This window comes from Topomyia yanbarensis, chromosome 2 (genome assembly GCF_030247195.1).
Source record: "Topomyia yanbarensis strain Yona2022 chromosome 2, ASM3024719v1, whole genome shotgun sequence".
NCBI classification, from domain to species: domain Eukaryota; kingdom Metazoa; phylum Arthropoda; class Insecta; order Diptera; family Culicidae; genus Topomyia; species Topomyia yanbarensis.
This window is the reverse complement of record NC_080671.1, coordinates 13315734-13335218: the sequence shown is the minus strand read 5'-3', so window position 1 is coordinate 13335218 and position 19485 is coordinate 13315734. Positions and strand designations below refer to the sequence as shown.

Sequence of the window (19485 nt, the reverse complement as noted above, 5' to 3'; positions counted from 1 at the left end):
TATGCTTCAATGATTACTATTGACAAGAAAAACACTACAGACTAACTGCGGTGTTTCCAGGATACTTTTCAATACTGGCTGTGTAAGGGTTAGAATAGAATAGAACAGAAAAATAAATAAATATGTTTTGTCATTGCCCTATTTCCGTCAATTAAAAATACGTCAAAGGGTCTTCGCTTGCAAACTGGTTGTCTTCGGAAAAGTTGTTGTGAATGTTATAATAAACAACTTTGGGGAAGACATGGAATCTATATGGTGTACTTCTCAGTTTTATGTTTTGGTCTATATTTCTTTTCCTATTTTTTCGCGTTAACAAGATTAACAACATTTTTCAGCATGACAAACTAAGCAACTTTGCATAAGTCACTTGTTTTCGGGTTCATATTTCTCGGGTATGCTAGATGTGCCTGAGTTTTGTAATAAACTTTATACTCTTCAGCTAAATTATTGAACAGAAAAACTGGAACGTATCCCTTCATCTTATGGGTTTTCAAGTTGTTTTTGTTCTGAAAATGAAGGGATATTCCTTCGAAACGTTGAACATTTGACGCAAAATATTTTTGACAAAAATTCGTGATCAAAAAGCCATCTTTCATTTCGTAAAATTTTAAATAAAATGGCCTTTAGACATCATACCTATTCCTATTGATGTTTCCTACTATTTCAAATTCTGTAATGGCTGACTTAAATTAGATGTGGCATAAAACTTTCATGAAAAATTAGCTTTAGATAGTGTGTGATATAGTCTCAATATGTATATCGTATCATATGGAATAGAAAGTTTCAGGTCAATTGAACGAATGCCATTTAGCCGAATGGCGCTTGGCTGATTGCCATTTGGCTGAAATGGTCACTGATTCCAATGCCATTTTACTTAATGCTATTTGGTCGAATTTTATTTGGCCAAATGGGTAGCTTAGCTGAAAACTATTAGGTCGAATAGACCATTACACCGAATGTCATTTGATCGAATGCTATTTGGTCCTCTACTTTGAAGGCCCGAGATTGAGTTGTTTTTTGGGAAAAAAATGGAAAAGTATCTACTGAATAGATTTTGAATTTTTATTTAGTGTTTTGAAGCTATATGTTTTGAGTTTCAAATATTATTTGAAGACCAGAAAAAAACATTGGCGATTTTTAAACGTCATTGATCACATGGATGTAGAAACTGCTACCGAGCAAGATTTTTCATAGAAGTTCGATTTTCAATATTTCATGCTACGATTTGTCTGTTTTTTAAGTCTTTCGATTGGAGACTCTAAAAAGGGAACAAAATAGAATTGTGCAAATTATATACGGGAAAACATAGCGGACTGTTTAGTAAGTAATTAAAAAATAATAAAATCGGTCCAGTACTTTTATGAAAAGTCTTACTCGGTTGTATTTTTAACATAAATCATGACGTTTTAAGGTGAAGCGATGCCAAAATCACAAAAAAAGGTCGGTTATGTTCGGCGATGTTCGGGTTACGTTCAGCATCTGTGCGTACAAATAAAAAGGTGCAAATTTCCCAAACGAATCAAAATTCCTTGAAGAGAATCTATTCATCTGCATGTGCTAATATGCTTACATACAGTGATACAATTTCTAAGCAATCTGAGATAAGACATTTGAGTTACAAACGATTTTGTCTTGCGCGCCAATCATAGGCGGCTCCAGCCGGATGGTAAAGGGGGGGGGGGGCACGCCTTCTTGAAAAAATGTGTCTGACGCACGATTTGGAAAATGAAATCTCGAATCTTGGAAACGCATTTCCTGGTAGGCGTGGAGTGTGGCGAAAAATTTGTCAAATGAAATACAGAAATTATTTTATATGTTCCTTAAGGAATCCTCTAAGGTTTGGTTGAATAGGGGGGGGGGGGGGCACATGCCACCTCGTGCCACCCCCTGGAGCCGCCAGTGGCGCCAATGCAATGTTCTGATTTTGACGATGAAATAAAAAGAAGAAGCAGAGACGACGTCAGCCATTTTAGCTGCCACCTTGTGACTCTATTCAGCATATCCTTAAAGGCGCCAATGTTTTTCCGGTCTTCAAAATAATAAAGTAATGTTCAAAACATGTTTATTCAAAATAAAGTATAAAAGTTCAAAAACTTATCCGGTAGACAGTATCACATATATCTGAAATATGAACATGTGTGCGAATAGGCTCTTACCCTACGTACCTACAAACCGTCGCAAACATGGATTGACGCCACGCATACACAAGAATACAAATAAATTTATTTTTTTTTCAAACACCAACTCTCAAGCAGTACACGCATCGCACTCTGCAGTATTGAGCTCAATCTAAAACCACCCTACCCACCTCGCAAACCATTCATTGATACCGTACTGGTACATGAAAAATTCGTACGCTGTTTAACTGTAGGCGATGCATCCGCAATCGAAAATCCATTGCGTCTCCCGTTTATTGTAGCATACAGAAGCTATAGCCACGACGTTACTCATTTGGCATAAAAACTGATTCCAACAGGCACGTGGTGCCTCTATTTATAACTTTTTATATTTGATTGAGCCACTTAGGTGCTTCCTATTGACGGCTCTGCCTAAAATAGCTGACTCGTTGATGAAAATTTTACCCTTTTTCGTACACTTTCCTGATTTTCAATAGACTGTTTTTATTGCACAGATATTAAATTATTGCCAATTAAAAAGTGCTGCATTTCTGAATCGGTTTGTGTATAAATGATTGAAACCAAAAAAAAAAATCAAAATTACAGATGTTGGTGATTTTCTCATAGTATTGCAGGAAAGCTACAATTCTCTGCAGGCTGCCTTAAAATCCTCAAACAAATAGTGAGACCGGAAATTGTATTCCGGAAATTCATTCAGGATTTATCGTAGGATAAACATCTAGTCCGATGTTGATCGTCCTTCTCGAAACCCGTCTTGGTATTCACCGACAAAGAATTGAGCCAACTGACGCCGTCTGCTAAACAGAACATGGGAGAGTACCGTATAGGCGCTATTGAGGTATGGCTCGATAGTTATTACACTCGAGTTCATATGAGAGCATTCAACCAATTCGATGGCGTCTCTGCTTTCAATCAGGATTTCAGCAAGAAAAAACAACTTTTTGCGAATTTGTTTTAGAACTTTGGGTGAAGCGAATTGATCAAATCTTTTGTGTATTATAATTTCAATTTCAATAACATTCTGTAATTTTTTCATGCAAAAATATCGACATGCGACTCTTTTTGTAGAACGTCTCAGGAAAAAAAAACACAATTTGCGGTGTTAACTGACATAAGTAGTTTTTGATTTATCCAAAAACCTAACCCCTACGATGAGCTTTTGAGATAATTTTTCAATTGAGGGTGCTTTTTACTCATTTGAAATGAAAATATCTATTTTTCAAGCAAAATTTCGCCATTTTATGAGTAAAATTATCTCGAAAACTTAACGAAAGATTTTTTTTGGCTACGAAACCAAACGCCTAGTTACTGACGAGATCAATTCGAAACTTGTAAATCCAACTTATATTAAGTTCGGTCTTGTTTCCTTAATTCACAAATTAGTTGAATTCAATTTTTCCCTTTTGGGAATAAAGATTGCATAGTACTAGGCGTTTGGTTCCGTAGCCAAAACAATCGTTCGTTTGCGTTTTTTCAACAAACCAGAGCTTCTGGCTTCTTTGCTTCCCGGGGCATCACTCGAGACAAGCCAGTTCCTTTAGGCGTTCACATGTATTGTGTGAACTGTTTGAATTTTGTTGTTCGGATTTTTTTGTTCGGATTTTTTTGTTGATCAGAGCTCCTTTTCATACCATTGGACATCACGCATGACTAGCGGTTTGCTTAAAAACATAAATAGCGTCTTTGTTTTGGAGCTAGCGTCAATCCGGCATTAACTTAGTCCTATCATTAGGTCACTGACGGATTCTGATGAGACGAAGTCGAAACGCGAATTCCATAACTAAATTAGTTTCAGGAATGCTCAAAGAAAATATTTTCAATTGAGAACCGTTTGTCTATATGACGGAGGAAAATTTACGACCTGTCAGGTTTTAGACTGAAAAAGTTACGGCATTTTGAATGATTGTTTCGTGTCATACTAGATCAAAGGTTAAAAATGTTACAAATTGTCCTTATTATTTCGTAACTAAGAAAGACAAAAGAAATATTTTATTTTGAGTCTCGAAAGATTTTTAACAATATTTTCGCCGCTTTCTAATTCTTAATTGTTATTTTTTTTATTAAGAAATTCTTCATTTCGATTTCAGGTTTTGACTTTCTTTTTTAAATGAGAGTACAGGTCGGGTTCGGGTAAGCTTAAAAAAAATCGGTCCCGAGTCGGATACGGGTACGCGAAAAAAACGTATACCTGCCTATCTCTAAATTATAGGCCATATACCATTCTGTAGTACATACTCCCGCATATGTCCGTATGCGGAACGGTATGCCAGAGGCGACTTTCACTAAGCTTTACTTCTGTGAGGTATTTTTGCTCTCGCTCACGTAGTAATGAAGTAATGATACATAGGTGCCATTTCGTCGGGTCAACGATGTTCACGCTATATGTTGATTCCGGCTAACAGAAATTTATTGGTCTGTCTAGGATCACAGCTTGGCACCGCAAATCAAAGCGAGACCAAGTTTCAAATAATGCTTCACAAAGACTGAATTAATTGTCCAAGATATTGGCATCACCGCACACGAGTTGTTATGTTGCTTGTAGAGGAAATTTGAGTACTGTCCGAAATCAAGCAGTGTATTAATGCCATGCAAAATACATGTCAAATTAACATATTTTCACTATAAGTTGCATTGTTTATCGACGCATCGCTAACATTTTCGCACATACCGGCCGAAAGAGATCATTTTTTATGTAACTTTCGTTGCACGATTTTTATTACGAGTCCACAACCATCGCATAAATTAGTGGCTACCGCTGTCAGGTGTTGAGCATTAAAGCATAAGTTAATTTCTTGTAGAAGACACGAGTAACGAGACAGGCGCCGTCAGCTATTCAAAATATCTTTTTATACAATCAAATTGCGTAAAGCACATGACTAATGTTCTTACTTTATCCGTGTAAGTATAATCTTTAAATGTGTAATTCGGATTAAATTTGTAGCGTTATATCATCAGATATGGATGTTTTATTATGCTAAGTTCCGTACTCTCTTAGCAATAGTGAACGTTCTGGTCGACTTTCACGAAATGCACTCATTATCCTTTTGATTATAATAGTACCATAAATAATACAATTAATTGTTAGTTTGTTGTCAATAGTTGTAACTTTCAATAAATTGATAGACATGTACACTTAAAATAACTACAGCAACTCAGTTTAGAATTTGCTGCAGAAGAAACATACTGCAGCGTTATTACAAAAAACTTTTACAGCTATCAAGAATTTTCACTAGTAAACAAGATTCTTGCACATCTAAACGCGAAAGAATTTTCATGCGATATCCCCTTCCTATTAACGCTAGAGAAGAGAAAAACGCACACCATTATGACATGCGACGCACTTTGCCATTTCTTAATGTTAAAGCACAAACGCCGGGCGGACTGGAACACAAAGTATTCTAGTTTTCCTTCTCCTAGATGATGAACACCAAGAGGAATGTGAATTTTTATAAAATCTGTAACAGAGCGAATATTTCCCACAGCACTGGCTAAGTTACCATCATGTTGGACACGTAGAGAACTCAAGCACACTTGGGCAATGTCGCTTTTCTACATCCCACTCTGGAGTCAAGAATCACTTGCATTTTTTTTTTCTCTCTTCTACCAGCAATGGGATGTCGTAGGAATCTAATGGCTGTCTGAAGGTCGAAGCTCTAGCTAGAGTGAGCATCTTTATGCGAAGCTAATTTTTTCAATCCAATGAGCGCAGTCGACTAGACTTTCCGCCGGTTTGTTCCTGTATCGGTGGAGGTGCACGTGCATCAGTTCCTTCCTGTATGCATACAGGTACAGGTATAGTTTCGTTAGGCCGGGCAGAGACTAGAGGCGTTCTGTGCAAACCGCACTCATAGTGTGTACCGTAAATATATGCAAATTGCAGCTTTGAAAATGCAAAAAGCGCAATACGCTTCAACGGGTTTTCTTCGTTTTCTTTTTCTATGTGTGAGTGTTGTGTTCGTAGTAGCATTGGAGGAGCGCACTGAAGAGAAAAGAGATAAGCACCTACAACTCATAATATTAATATTAATTTTCCGGCGTGTATTCGCTGTGGTGGTCGCGACCGATTGTTGGGAACAACAAACTTGCTCGAGCTGATATTGAAGTGCGCGAAACTAAGTATGGAATTAGTTGAAGCTCAGGTACATACTTTCCGCCCACAACCCCCTCCCCCCACACACAAGTTGGTTGATTACAGTGTGCACTGACTTTTTCGGTGGCGGTTATAGCTTCGGAACGACCGTGAGTTCCTTCACCTGAGTCAATTTTTCGACGACCGTTGATGGCAGAGCTGTGACTGTGTTTCGTAAGTAGCTCGTTTTAACTGTAATTCTTGAGTTTTTGTCCCGCACTCTTTGGTTTTATTACCAGCTTGACATGGTGTTCGGAGTGGTTTATTTTTCGGAGTTCTCACTGCACTTGGATGAGCCATTTGAAATGTTTTTGTTTCAGGGCCGAGGAATCGTTCTACTATGCTGGTTACGGTTTATGTTTTTCTGACGTTTTATGTTTCCGAAATTTCAACAATACAACTGCTCCAAATCATTTCACCTGTAAGTTGCTTCTGGTATACTATGCTGCAATGTGCTATTGGTAACAATTTGTGTTTTTCCAATGTTTATTTATCGTAAACATTTATGCAGTGTTAGAACTATAAAACACTATTTTGTCTTTATTCGAATTTACAACCTTCGAGAACGAAAACGTTTAACGAAATCGAAATAGTGATTTGTAATTAGAACACTGGATTACCAAACACATAGCTACCATCCAAATGAATATATTCCAACAAATGCTTTTTCTATCAGCTACCATTCTTTTTTTTACTTAGTTGGCAAGTAAAAATCGGTTATGTCAGTCTACTTTCTACCTCGTGGTAGCGCTGATTACAAGCGAGAAAAGTGAACGACAACTTGCAGTGTTTCTAACTAGTGTTCGTTGTCTCAAGAACAAAGGAACCGTTGTCTTTATTATTACCGTTATGAGTGCAGATGAAGAAAAAGTACTACTTTAACCCAAAACTGCGGCCGTTGTTGTTCAATGTTGTGCTGTACAACCTAGTGTTCGTGTGGGTAATATTTTTTAAAGGTGAGAGGGAGCGTAGGCTTGCGGAAGTCGCCCTACTTCAGCAATGGCCTCTGCCATTCATTCTTTACACCATTCGACACATCAGCTCAAATAGAAAGTATCGTTTTATAGAATAGTCTAATGCGAGTGGTTGAAAACGTTGGAATTAGGACTTTCGTGTGCAGGACGATGATAAACTATAAGTATGACTACACGATCTGGCACTACTTATTTGCCTCAAGTTTATTAAAACATACACGTCGCAATACGAACAAATGAAATCTTTTTCACCTGATATTTAGAGTAAACTGAGTTTCTTCTGAACGCGGTGTTTCCATTGGGGAAAGAGACAGAAAAATGATGAAATCCAATATGACGACTTCTACTTTGGAGAAATTCGCTTCAACCCAATCAATAGGGGTATCTTTGAAATTATCTTAATGAGTAAATGCCAGGGGTGGATGTATGACAACATTATGAAATAAAAAGTCGATTTCCAGTTTATCGAAATGTGGGATTTCAAAATGGTGTCAAACATCGACTTCGGGCACCTACTCGTCACGACTATTCCGAACACCCCCATATTAATTGGAATATAGAGATTTTTTGGATTTTTAAGTTCGGTAGTGTTCTATCATGCGCAAAACTAATTCAATCAAAAACAAAAATCTCGTTGGGAAACACATCTTAAACTAAAGCTAAATTTTAAGTAATTTTTAATGTAGAATACAGCCGTGTCAGATTTTGAACATTAATAACTTCCGTAATACTTAACAGAATGATTTGATGTTTGTGCCATTTTGACGAAAATATGTTCAGCAATGTTGTATTAAAATCTGGAGTAGGAGAACTCGGGGCTATTCGGACCTACTTAAGCAAATCGCCCTTTTAGGTGGTGAATAGATGTGAAAAAATGTTCCAGTCAAAGGTTCTAATTGTTAGTTTGATACCTCAACTACATTTTGGTGCCACAGAAGGTTCATTTGCACCACTCAATAGCAGCTCTAGGCGACGATTTGCAAACCTCTGCGTTTTTCGCTCCTTTAGGTAGGGGTAATTCGGACCTCCCCATGGGGCAATTCAGACCGCCATTTTTCTTAAATTTTTCAACAATGGAATTATGTTTACCTATGAAATATTTATAAAAGACAATCCTTAGGAAGCAAAAAAATAAATTGCTTTACAAAACTTAATCTGGTAAGCCACAGCTCTCGATTAGCGGCCCATGTATTTTCTTTGCTCTGGCGTGTGCAATGGTGTGCACAGCCGCAAGCCGCCAAACGGTGGTTGACGGAATGGGAGGTCCGAATAGCCCCGTACGCTCATTTCGCACAAAAGTGGTGAGCATCTCGAAAACATCTGTGTTTTCACCCTAACAAAAATCATTCCATAAAACAAGACGCTTAGAGCTTTCCAAAACATTTATCTTTTATTTTTTCACTTTTACTTGTTGTCTTAATCACGGTTTTTCCATTATAATGATTTTTGTTTTGAGAATGGCAAAAAAACGAAACACGTTGTTTCTCCTTTCTACAAAGAACAAAGAATCAAATTCAGCTATCAAAATTAATGTTTCAGAATAGCGGTTCCACGAATATGTACGACAGTAAAAAAGTCTGGCTATTTTCTGAGAAATCTAGGGGGTCCAAATTACCCCCACTGTTTTAATAGCCCTGGGTCCCCCTATGTATAACATGCATTAATAACGAAAAATTGTGTTTTGAAAAATCTTTCGAAAACTAGTCAGAAATGGCAAAAATTTCCAGTGCATCTCGGTCAGAGCCGTCAATATGGTGCACCAACCGAACACTTGAATGATGAAAAGTTTTAAATATAGGTCCGCTACAGATTTGTTTCTATTATCATTCGTATTTGGCTGCTTGGTGCGAAGGGAGGGGTGTACCGAGAAGGAAATATTTGTGAGCTGTACCTGACTGGAACTGATAGTTTAGGTCGTTACATACTACTTGCAGAGGCTATCATTTTCATTTCCGATGGGTGGAAGATAGCATACCGATTTTAAATCATCTGACCCAAGCTCGTTCGTGATTGGTGCCTGCTAATTTCATGCACCGAGCAAATCTTGAACAGTTTTTGTTCGAAGCTCCTCTTTCTCGATTGAAGTGAACTGATCTCATTCGATGGCCTGCCCATTTGGCTTCGAACGCAGGCAAAGTTAAGAGAGAAAAGATGCTTGCTATAGAAGATTCTTCCCTGAAATCTAACATTCATTATATGCAACATATCGAGAGAAAAGAGAGTTGGCTTTCCCAAATAAACATCGTATGATTCAAGAGCCTAACGACCTGTTCAGGGTATCATCCAAACAATATGTGGAATCGTTTGACTATTTGGGTTAAGGTTCGTGTATGATATTTTTTATTAGGGTTACCGCGTCGGTTTTTTATAGCTGTCGAAAATGTTCTCGCCCTTTAAAGTAACAAAGGCTATTGATGGCATTTTTAACTCTTCTTTCACAATCCGTGCAACTCCGAAGAAAAAAAAATTACAGAAAATATTAGCTAGTTATGGAATTTGCGCTTCGAGTTAGTCTCATCAGAATCCGACACTAACTTAGTGCCAGGACTAAGCTAGCGCCGGATTGACGCTTGTCTAAAAACCTAAGACACAATTTACGTTCCTGAGCAAGTCAATCATGATCTCCCGCAAGAAAAGATGTTCTGTTGAGCTGCTGAGAACTAATGAAACTCAAAATTGAGTAGACTTAGTAAGCCAATGCAAGATCATGTGTTTGTTGCTTTGGGCAGCCGATTGCCGAAAATTTGTGATAGATTCTTCGTTTGTGGAATTAATTCGGAATTTTTCAGTTTATGATAAATTCAATTTCAAATCCGGACAGCGTGTTACTCATTAAATTAGTTGTGGAATTTGCGTTTCGACTAAATTAGTCAACGAAATAAGCTAGCACCGAATTGGCGCTAGCTCTAAAAAACGGAGACACAATTTGTGTTCCTGAGCAAACCCATAGCGGGACATCATGCTTGACTAGGGGTTTGCTGTTCGTTAACTAAGTTAGTGTCGGATTCTGATGAGACGAAGTCGAAACTCAAATTCCACAACTAATTTAATTATAGATTTTGTGCTCTTCACGCGCAAAGATGGTTTTAAACAATTTTCTCCTTAATGGAGAAAATTGTTTTTACTTGGATTGTTGTCTACTAAAGAGAACTATAGCATAGTGTTACTCATGTTTAATTCAATCAAACGGCATGTAAACGATTTTGTTATTACTTGTTTAGACAAGAATGTTGAAATAAAACTAATTTGCTAATGTTAGAAATGCAAGAGACGAAAAAATTTGAAGAAGGAACTCTTGTTTTTGTTTCCTCTTACGATAATAATCAAACTATAATGATTTGGGAAGACGAACGGATGATTTTTTACCCTTTGTACCCCATCCAATTGGAATGTTTGATTTAAACGGCAGTATAAATCAACTGCTCCAACTTATGGAACATGATATAATAGACTAAACGCATACCAATGAATATGTCAATAAAACATTCGTTCTTCGTGCTTATATGATTGCCGGAACTAGGTAACTGATTGTCGATCCTTTTTCAATTCTCAATCTTCTTAAGTGAATAAACAGTAATCCACTCAGACAAAACCATGTGTATTTCCCACATACACATAAAATGCCCTATGAATTGATTCCAATTCATTTAAAAAAATGAATATATGGCGCTAAGCACAAGATATGTTGTCTCATCTTAATCGTATTGAAATTTATATCTTGAGATCGAACATCGCTCAAACTTTCGATGAAGTTACAGCACCGGTAGCTGGAGAATATACCATATCGGGGACGGATATATCGTACTTGGCAAGTCGAATGTCTTGCACGCAGCTCACCAGGTATCGATTTCCAACCCACGTATATAACGTTAAAAGTTTTTCTAACCATGATAAAAAGAAATGGATGCCTCTAAGATACAAACATCTCTAATCGAAAAAAACGAAATGATATTTTTGATTCATTTAAAATTCACACTAATCGCTCCAAAAATCGTACTGCATTGTGATGCACGATGGGATCTACGTTTAAAGATGGTCGAGTTTCATTTTTTCGAATCCGAACTTGACCCGAGTCAGAGTATTTGAAATTGAAAAACACGGACCCGATCTGAGCCCGTGAATATGAAGACTAAAAACTGAACCCGACCCGAATCCGAGAATTTTAAAATTGAAAAATTTGTCTCGAGAATAAAATATTTGGAAGGACCGGACCGGAGTCCGACAATAGAAAACCCCAGCCCTAATCAGAAATTGTTAATATTTAGAACCAACCGAAACGAATTACCGTCCAATGTAATCCGCAATTATATTTTCCATTATTGAACATTTATAGTGTTCTGAGAACCTTATAAATCGTGAACCTCTAAACCAATAAGGTGGATAAATCGCCTATTGGAAAACAAAATGCTTAGTGATGACATTTTCATGGCGGCAATTACATTACAAATTCCATCCAATCGAAAACCATAGCTGCAAGAGCTGTTTTGTATAATTTGTTACATAAATTTTTCAACTTCTGCTTGCAAGCATGTTGACTTATAAAACAAATAGCGCACCCATTTGAAACTTCAAGCTTTTGTTAATTCCCATTCAAAAGTTTGCACGACGCCACCCACGTTGCTGTTTAGTATGGCCAAACTGTTGTCGAAGGATATCAATCAAGGTTGTTGGACATTGTGATGTTCGTTTGCCTTAGAATGTTCGTCTCTGAATTGGTTTAAGGGCTGTTCATTTTATAAAGTGGACACTTGTTTCTGCTCTACAAATTGACAACAAGATGAATTCATACTCATTGCGTGAAAAACAATGCGTATTTCGGAAACACGTCTAAATACTGTCAAAAAATGCATAGTTTTGTAATCATGGGTCGAGTTACTGTTCCAGTTCGTAGTTTAATTCTGCACAAGAGGCGTACGGAGCACTTATCGATGTGTTGGGAGAAACCTGCACTCTAGAGAATTCGCCAAAGTCCCGACAAAGAATCAGTATCGTGGATCGCAAAAAGAAAAATGCAGCCCTACGCCTCCTGACATAAAAAAACGCGCTCTGTTTGTGATGTTGCTTTTTCGTTCCATGTACCCCTTTCCGAATATTGATCCTTATCATATATCCCTTTGGTGAAAATTGCTGACCACCCTGTCAGAAAATAAAAATGATTTTCAATTAAATGAACGCCATAGTATTTCAATTTGAACTCTGTTCCTGAACACTCTCAGGCAGCATTTTTATTCTTGACTCACTGAACCAATGTATAAAGGTTTCCTACAGGAATGTTAAAATAACAAGTTAAAATTTACCCCTCATAATTCACCCCCTGCATTAGTCTAATTCACCCCTGGTGGTGAATTCACCCCCGGTTGAAAACCACTGATATAGAATTTATATACGCGAAGTTACATACACGTTATTACACGCGACATACAAACGCCCACGCGATCGAATACTTTAACGTACAAATGCTCGAGTCCTTCGCGATGATACACGTGATCGCGAAATTCCTACGACCGTACATACCTGAACCGTACAATGAATATCACATTCAGAATCACGGCTCGCTGCAATCAGCCTAAAGCAGTGTTTTAGTGGGCGCCATAGCATGTCTCGTCTGAAATTGTAGTGTGTGATTCTGACGGGGAGCCTTTCCGAGAACCTAGCTCTACAGCTCCAGTAGGAAAACTCTCGCAAAAAGTAGAGTGATTTGTGTTCTTGACTTTAGAATCATAGTAACGATTTTTTATATTTTAGTCACGAGTAGTGTAATGTTTATGTCACGATTATCGTAATTAATATGAACGTTTTTGGGATATTTTATTGTTGTGCTCACTTTCGAATTTGACACGTGGAGTAAAGTGACTCATGTCCATGTTTAATTACTATCGGATTTTTTACTCGGAGTAACGTGACAATATGAATTAGATCCTAAAAGTTTTCGTTTTCTGTCTGGACATCATATTTCAAATAAAGATGTTCGAGGTCCTAACAGTTTTCTTATATCTGCTGATCGCACGTATTACCAGTCGCTAGAACCTGGATATAACTGTAACATATTTCATGAAAAAACCCAAATTTTGTGAAATACTTCACGTGAAAATTTCAACACCATGTGCAGTATTGCATGAAATTGGAAATGATTACAGTGTCTTCTAAATATCGCAAGCACTCAAGATAGATCGTGTACAATGAATCCTGTACCAGTTCACCAATTCATGATTAATATTTCTATGATTTTGTGAACTATTTTACGAGCATGTGTGGTCAGTCGTAAAAATGATACTAGAAATCAGGATCCAGTTCTCGAACTCATGAACGATATTTTATGATTTTGTGAACAATTCACGGGTATGTATGGTCAGGTGTAACTATTATACTAGGAATCATGAAACAGTGAACTATTTCACGAGCACGGACATTGAATCGTAACTATTATATTAGGAATCATGAACTAGTTTACGATGATTGAAAGCATTCATGAATAATACAATAATAATAGTTTCGTGAAATAGGCCGCGAGAAAATATGTTTTGATTTTGTGAACTACTTCACGACCGCGAAAACCAGATCATTTTCAAATTCTAATAAATGATGAATGAGTTCACTTCGCTTAGTCAGACTCTGAATAAGGTTCCAAAAGCTACGAATAAAAATAACGAATTCAACCTTGGGTTTTATGAATAATGTTCATATAGTTGTACAGAATATCGATTTGGTAATGGTATGTCGGAAACCGTGACTGAAGTTCACAAAACAAAAACAAATTTCTCCACTAATGAAAAATTTATATAAGCATTACAGACGGGAAATGGAACATAATTATAAAACATGTGATTTTTGTACATGGCACTGTTTTCGTAACGTAAAAACGAAATTGTTCCAAAATTCATGACACGTCATTCACGATTTTGAGAACATTTTTTTTCCGTGTAACTACGCTGTGAACATCTCCTGCGACGCTACTGTCAACAGATTCATCTCCTTTCCTAGTTCATAGAAAACAGAACTTCGTGCAAACTTGTTTGATCTAGAATCAGGAACAAGAACACTTCCGAATGTTTTCGAGTGGAAAAAATAAAGAGCACTTCTTGTAGACACACAAAGAAGCAGACAAAAAATCCAAGAAAAGTAAAATTTCACAGTAAGTGTCAAGGTTGTGACACTTGGCTGATTCGGGTAATTTCCCTCCCAAGTTACCTTTGTGGTATTTTGATAGCAACTCATCGTCTTGTTCTGCTAATCATTGTATGCATATCTACCTCTCTTAAGAAGAAGTGAAGCACCGTGTGCACATGTTTTATTTTTACGGAACACTGCACAGAAGCGCCGATCTTTCTAGACGAACAATGAGACACACTACTAAGCTGGGAAAATGGGGAACAAGCCGTAGAATAATCGTTAGTCGCATTATGTCAGGTCAAAATATTGTAATTTAGCTTGATTTATCACGATTCACGAAAGGGCGGTCCTTTTCAAAATGTAATTCTAAGCCACGGCGACGCGACGGGATCACGACTTGAAGTTTTCGCTTCTGTACGATTGGCTGCAAAGGTGCTCACGTAACTCATGAACGCTGTCGGCGGCAACGGCTATGGTGCTGCCCCGATAATAAAGGGAGGAAGTTACTTATTCGAATGGACTGAACACCCGTTGCCTTGGCAGACATACACGGAAAAGCCAAATGTCGGCTGCAGTTCGCGGTGGGAGCCAATTTGCCAAAAACTTTCCTGAACGCTGTTTTATGAATGATGTCGTCGGTATCTAAATTATGTAAGGCGAAGATATTGAAAGTGCTCACAAAAACGAGAGAACGTGCGGGGGAGGAGAAAAATGATGGAGTGGGAGAGTCGTTCGAATAGTCGGCCCATGCAGCTATGATTTAATAGGTAAAATAGCTCGATTCCATGTAAATGAGAAGCCGTGTCGCTAAGTTGATTAGCGGATATTAACACCATTATTTTCTACGCGACAATTTCCCTGAAGTAGTGTCTTTTGTTGTGTTTTATCGGTGTTTTGAAGCAATAATGGTCAAATATATAATTGACAATTAATAATAGTCGCAAAGAGAAAACGCATCAATTCACTCTTCGATCACACGTGCCATCTTAATAAACATTTCAAATTACCTCAACCCGGAGGTAAACAAATTAACTACTAAGTCGAAAAGAAAGGGATTTTTCTTTGCGTGTGCAACATGCGGCCTTCAACATTGGAACGCTTTGTGACCATTAACACTATGTGCTTATAGCTCCGTAGAGGAAGTGCGGAACTGCTTCGAATGCGAAGCCAGCCTACCTTCCATTAAAGTAGCCATCGCCGCCGCCGCCGGGGTGCTGCACTCGTAGGCTTCTGTTGTTGGATAATTGCGATGATGACTGAGTTGCTTTGTATGTCCAATCGAAAGAAAGAAGAGGTTCAGTTCGAAAGTATTTCGCCCGTGGGCAATTATTGGATTGAAAGAAAAGGTATGCTTAAGCTCTAGAGGGAGCGAGAGAACTCAAAATGAAACTTTTCGAAGGACTTTCACTTCGTTAGGGAAGATGCTCATACTTTGCTTTCTATTGTTACATGAGTTTTTGTTGCATTTCACAATGAAATTTGTGTTGCGTCCTTAATAGACGTTTAGTTCAAAACAAGTGCAAACTTCAAAAAATCAGGGGGATTCAAAAAACCGGTCCGATACCCTATGGCCACAACCATAAACACTGTCGAAATTGGCCAGTAATTGATACACCTGAAATTAGCTGCGTTGAATAAAGTTATAACTTAATATATCTTATAGAGAGCATTCCTGTGAAGTGCCCCTTATTTGTTCCTACTCCCCGTCACGTCAATCGATAAATTCTGATCCAAGTGGTAGATTTCGTAACCGATTCGATTGAAAAATTCCCACGACCTAATCTCCACCGACAGACAGTTGATTGATAGCCGCATTCGCCAAGATCTGATTGATAGTCCAATAGAAAAATGACCCATAAACAACTTTTTTTCAAGCGGTTTGTCGTTCTGAACGGTTGTCATGTTCAAATCCCGGCCATATTTGGCTGTCCCACTATTTGCAAATACAGCTAGTCCGCACCTATCGGATCCGACGCAGGTACCGATCAATCAATTAGCGTAATTATCATAACACATACGCGAACTTGTACGTACACACCGACCGACTGCTACCATCATCATCATCATCAGCAAAGTATCTCTTTGATGTTATAAAGCTTCAATGTCTTCTTGGGGCAACCTAGCAATCTAAACATCATCCGATCGTGGGTTCATTATTGATCTTCACCCAACTCTGAGCGACCTGCGCGCTGATGCATAATGCACACACGGAACGTAATTGGTGGGCGGGCGGGGTGCAAAGGCACACATCCTTGGGCCTGCGGTGGCGGCATGCGCGAGATTCTCTCAAGAGTGAGGTCACGAGAATGACTGCTGCCACACTTTGGTCGGTGCAGTTCTGCAGGATTCATAGCAGGCAAATCAATGGCTAGCTTTGTTGTTGCGACACATCTCAGCGAATGAGTCGCGGCACGCGGTTGATCATGCGAGATGCAAAAGGCAAAAACAGGTACGTTATGGCAAATTTCAAACTGCGCATTTACTGTCCGATAACCGCTAGGGTCGGATCGAGTATTTACGCTACCGAGCGACAGCGATACTTTAGATGGTAACCATATGGAAAGTTAAGTTGTTTGGTGCTTCGTTTTACTAAATGGCTTTTGATCGAAAAGGACATTTGGTCGAATGCATTTTTAGGCGAATGTTGTTCGATCAAATGTCAAATGATCGAATACTCTTTAGTCAAATGTCATTTGACTAAATGCCAGTCGCAATATGTGGATCCGAAAATGACACAATTAAACATTGTGCACGTGTCGTAATAAGAGATATCTCAGATTGTGATGTATTTCTGGTGCTCCGTAATACAGCCATGTACGTGGGGAATACGCATGGTCTTATCTGGGTGAAATGATGACTGTTTAATCATGTATGAGGGTTGAGAATTGACAAATCGTGAGAAGAATCGAAACCCAATTACCAATTTGCGGCATGTTAAATCGTGTTCATTATAGTAATTTTTGCTCTTTGTATCAAGTACTTTCATATACTTTTGAGCTTTACTCTTTATTATGATTTACTACAAAATCAGTAGTACATTCACTACTGGTTTTGTGGTAACTGGTATTAATTGCGACAAAACCATTTTGGTTTTAATGCATTGTTGTTTTAAATTGATAATTTTTTTCGTACTTATTGTCTCCAATTTTGTTCTAGTGATTATCATAAAAACGCGTATCATTCATTAGAGGCGAAAAGGTTGATGTCATTATTATGTCGCTTCGGACAAACCCAGTCTAGAGGCCAAGAGGCATGAGGCGACAGAAACAGAACTCCCTATACTTCATTTACTGCATCTTTGAAACTTTCTATTTTTTTGTAAAAAAATTTTAGGAGGTATGTCTTGGTAGACAGTATAAGCTTAGCAATATGCACGAAAGTCGTTCTTGATTAATTTTCGAGAATTTTTATCGAGCAACTCGAACTCCGGACAGGCGGCCATCGGGAGTGTAGCTTCTTATTAAAACTGGGAGTGTTTACACTTAGCTTGTGCGAATGCCCCTGGTTTCAACATCGCTATTGACCTGAACTAGCTGAAATCGTCACGGTAAATATCGATAAAATGTCTCAATTGAAATTTCTTTTTTAAATAGTTTTTGTAGAAAGAAAAGTAACAAGAGAGAAAAAAATATTAATCAAACCGAAGCTACAAAAAAACTAGCAAACCATTTTGAGCGGCCTGAAATAATCATTACCTGTACCGAAAGATTTACTTTGTATGACGGGTATACCAGCGCGCGTCATTTGTTCCCATTTCCCCCCCCAACATACGACCTAGATACCAGCTTCACTAATGCCGCTCCCGCTCGTAACGAAACTGAATCATGCCCCAATCCGCCAACCTGTCGAAATGAATGTGCAGTAAGTGCTGATGATGTAAAGTGTAGTGCTGTGATCACGAATGGTTACAGCAGCACAACTTAATCTTCAGCATAAACGTATAGCATCTACGAATCTATTCCTCTTTGTGCAGGAAGGAAAAGCTTCCATAGCTTTGGTCAAGAACCGTATTTCCACAATGGAAACTTTTATGTTGGAAAGCTATTTAACCTATTCTATGCTAACCCTTACACAGCCAGTATTGAAAAGCATCCTGGAAAACACTACAGTTATTCTATAATGTTTTTCTTGTCAATATTAATATTTGAAGTATATTTTCATATATCGCAAATATTAAAACGGCCAGGCCTTCTGTGCAGAGTTGGGTTTAAAGATGTTTCAAAATTAAACGACAATCAAATTAGTCAATTAATGAATAATTTGATTAACGAATCATTTCGAATCTTAAAAGAGGAAGAAACTAGGACAATCGTACCAACCGTTTCCGTTTGAAAAGGATAGAATAAATCGTTGGGAGTGACTTTGCTAAGAAAGTTAATGTCACTCCTTTGGTCCTTTGGGATGGGACAGAGGTATTTACACCTTGCCCTGGCTAATAAGCCTAGGTTAAAGCGCCTTTACTTGCTTTGCATTAAGGACGAACGAACAACGGTACGAAAATCGAAAACGAAAAAAGCGCAATTTCTTCCACACGGTGCGATAGATGTTTATGAAAATCAATCAGCTTATGTTAAATATTGTTGCAGTACTGCTGATTGATTTTTAAGAAGATCCAACACACGGTGTTCCCGCTTTCGATTTTCGTACCTCCGTTCATTCGTCCTTGGAATATGCAGATTATTTGCTAGAAGAGATCTGATCCACGTCGTCCTCGTCGGACTTTTGCGATGAGTGTAATAACGCCCCACACAGTACAATTTGTTTTAATGTTAATGTGAAATGTAGAATTATTAATAATAATAAAGAAGGCTGAAACTTATGCTGTTTTCGGTTTTAGAGTCGAGTCACCCAAGGTTCGCTCTAATGTTTACGGTTTCCATACAAAAGTGACAGATTCGAGCGAACCTAGAACAACCCTGATCTAAAAACGAAATCAGCATTAGCTTTTGTGCTGTTTACTCCTCCGCTTATATTGCTGCAACGACCAATGACCTTCAGAAAACAAATTTCCGCGATTATCTCCACTATCGTTTGTTCACCACACCGGATATTCCGCTGGTACCGTTGCCGCTGTTTTGTAGACCGGAAATGCAACTCATTTCGCACTGCATTTGCCGACTGTAGACTGTTGTCC

The 19485-nt window shown here is 38.1% G+C and overlaps 1 protein-coding gene across 12 annotated transcripts in view; it reads left to right on the top strand.

Moving 5' to 3' along the window:
- The window catches only part of LOC131682346 (uncharacterized), a 318536-nt gene that overhangs the window by 215581 nt on the left and 83470 nt on the right, over positions 1 to 19485 (top strand). The window lies entirely within an intron of this gene.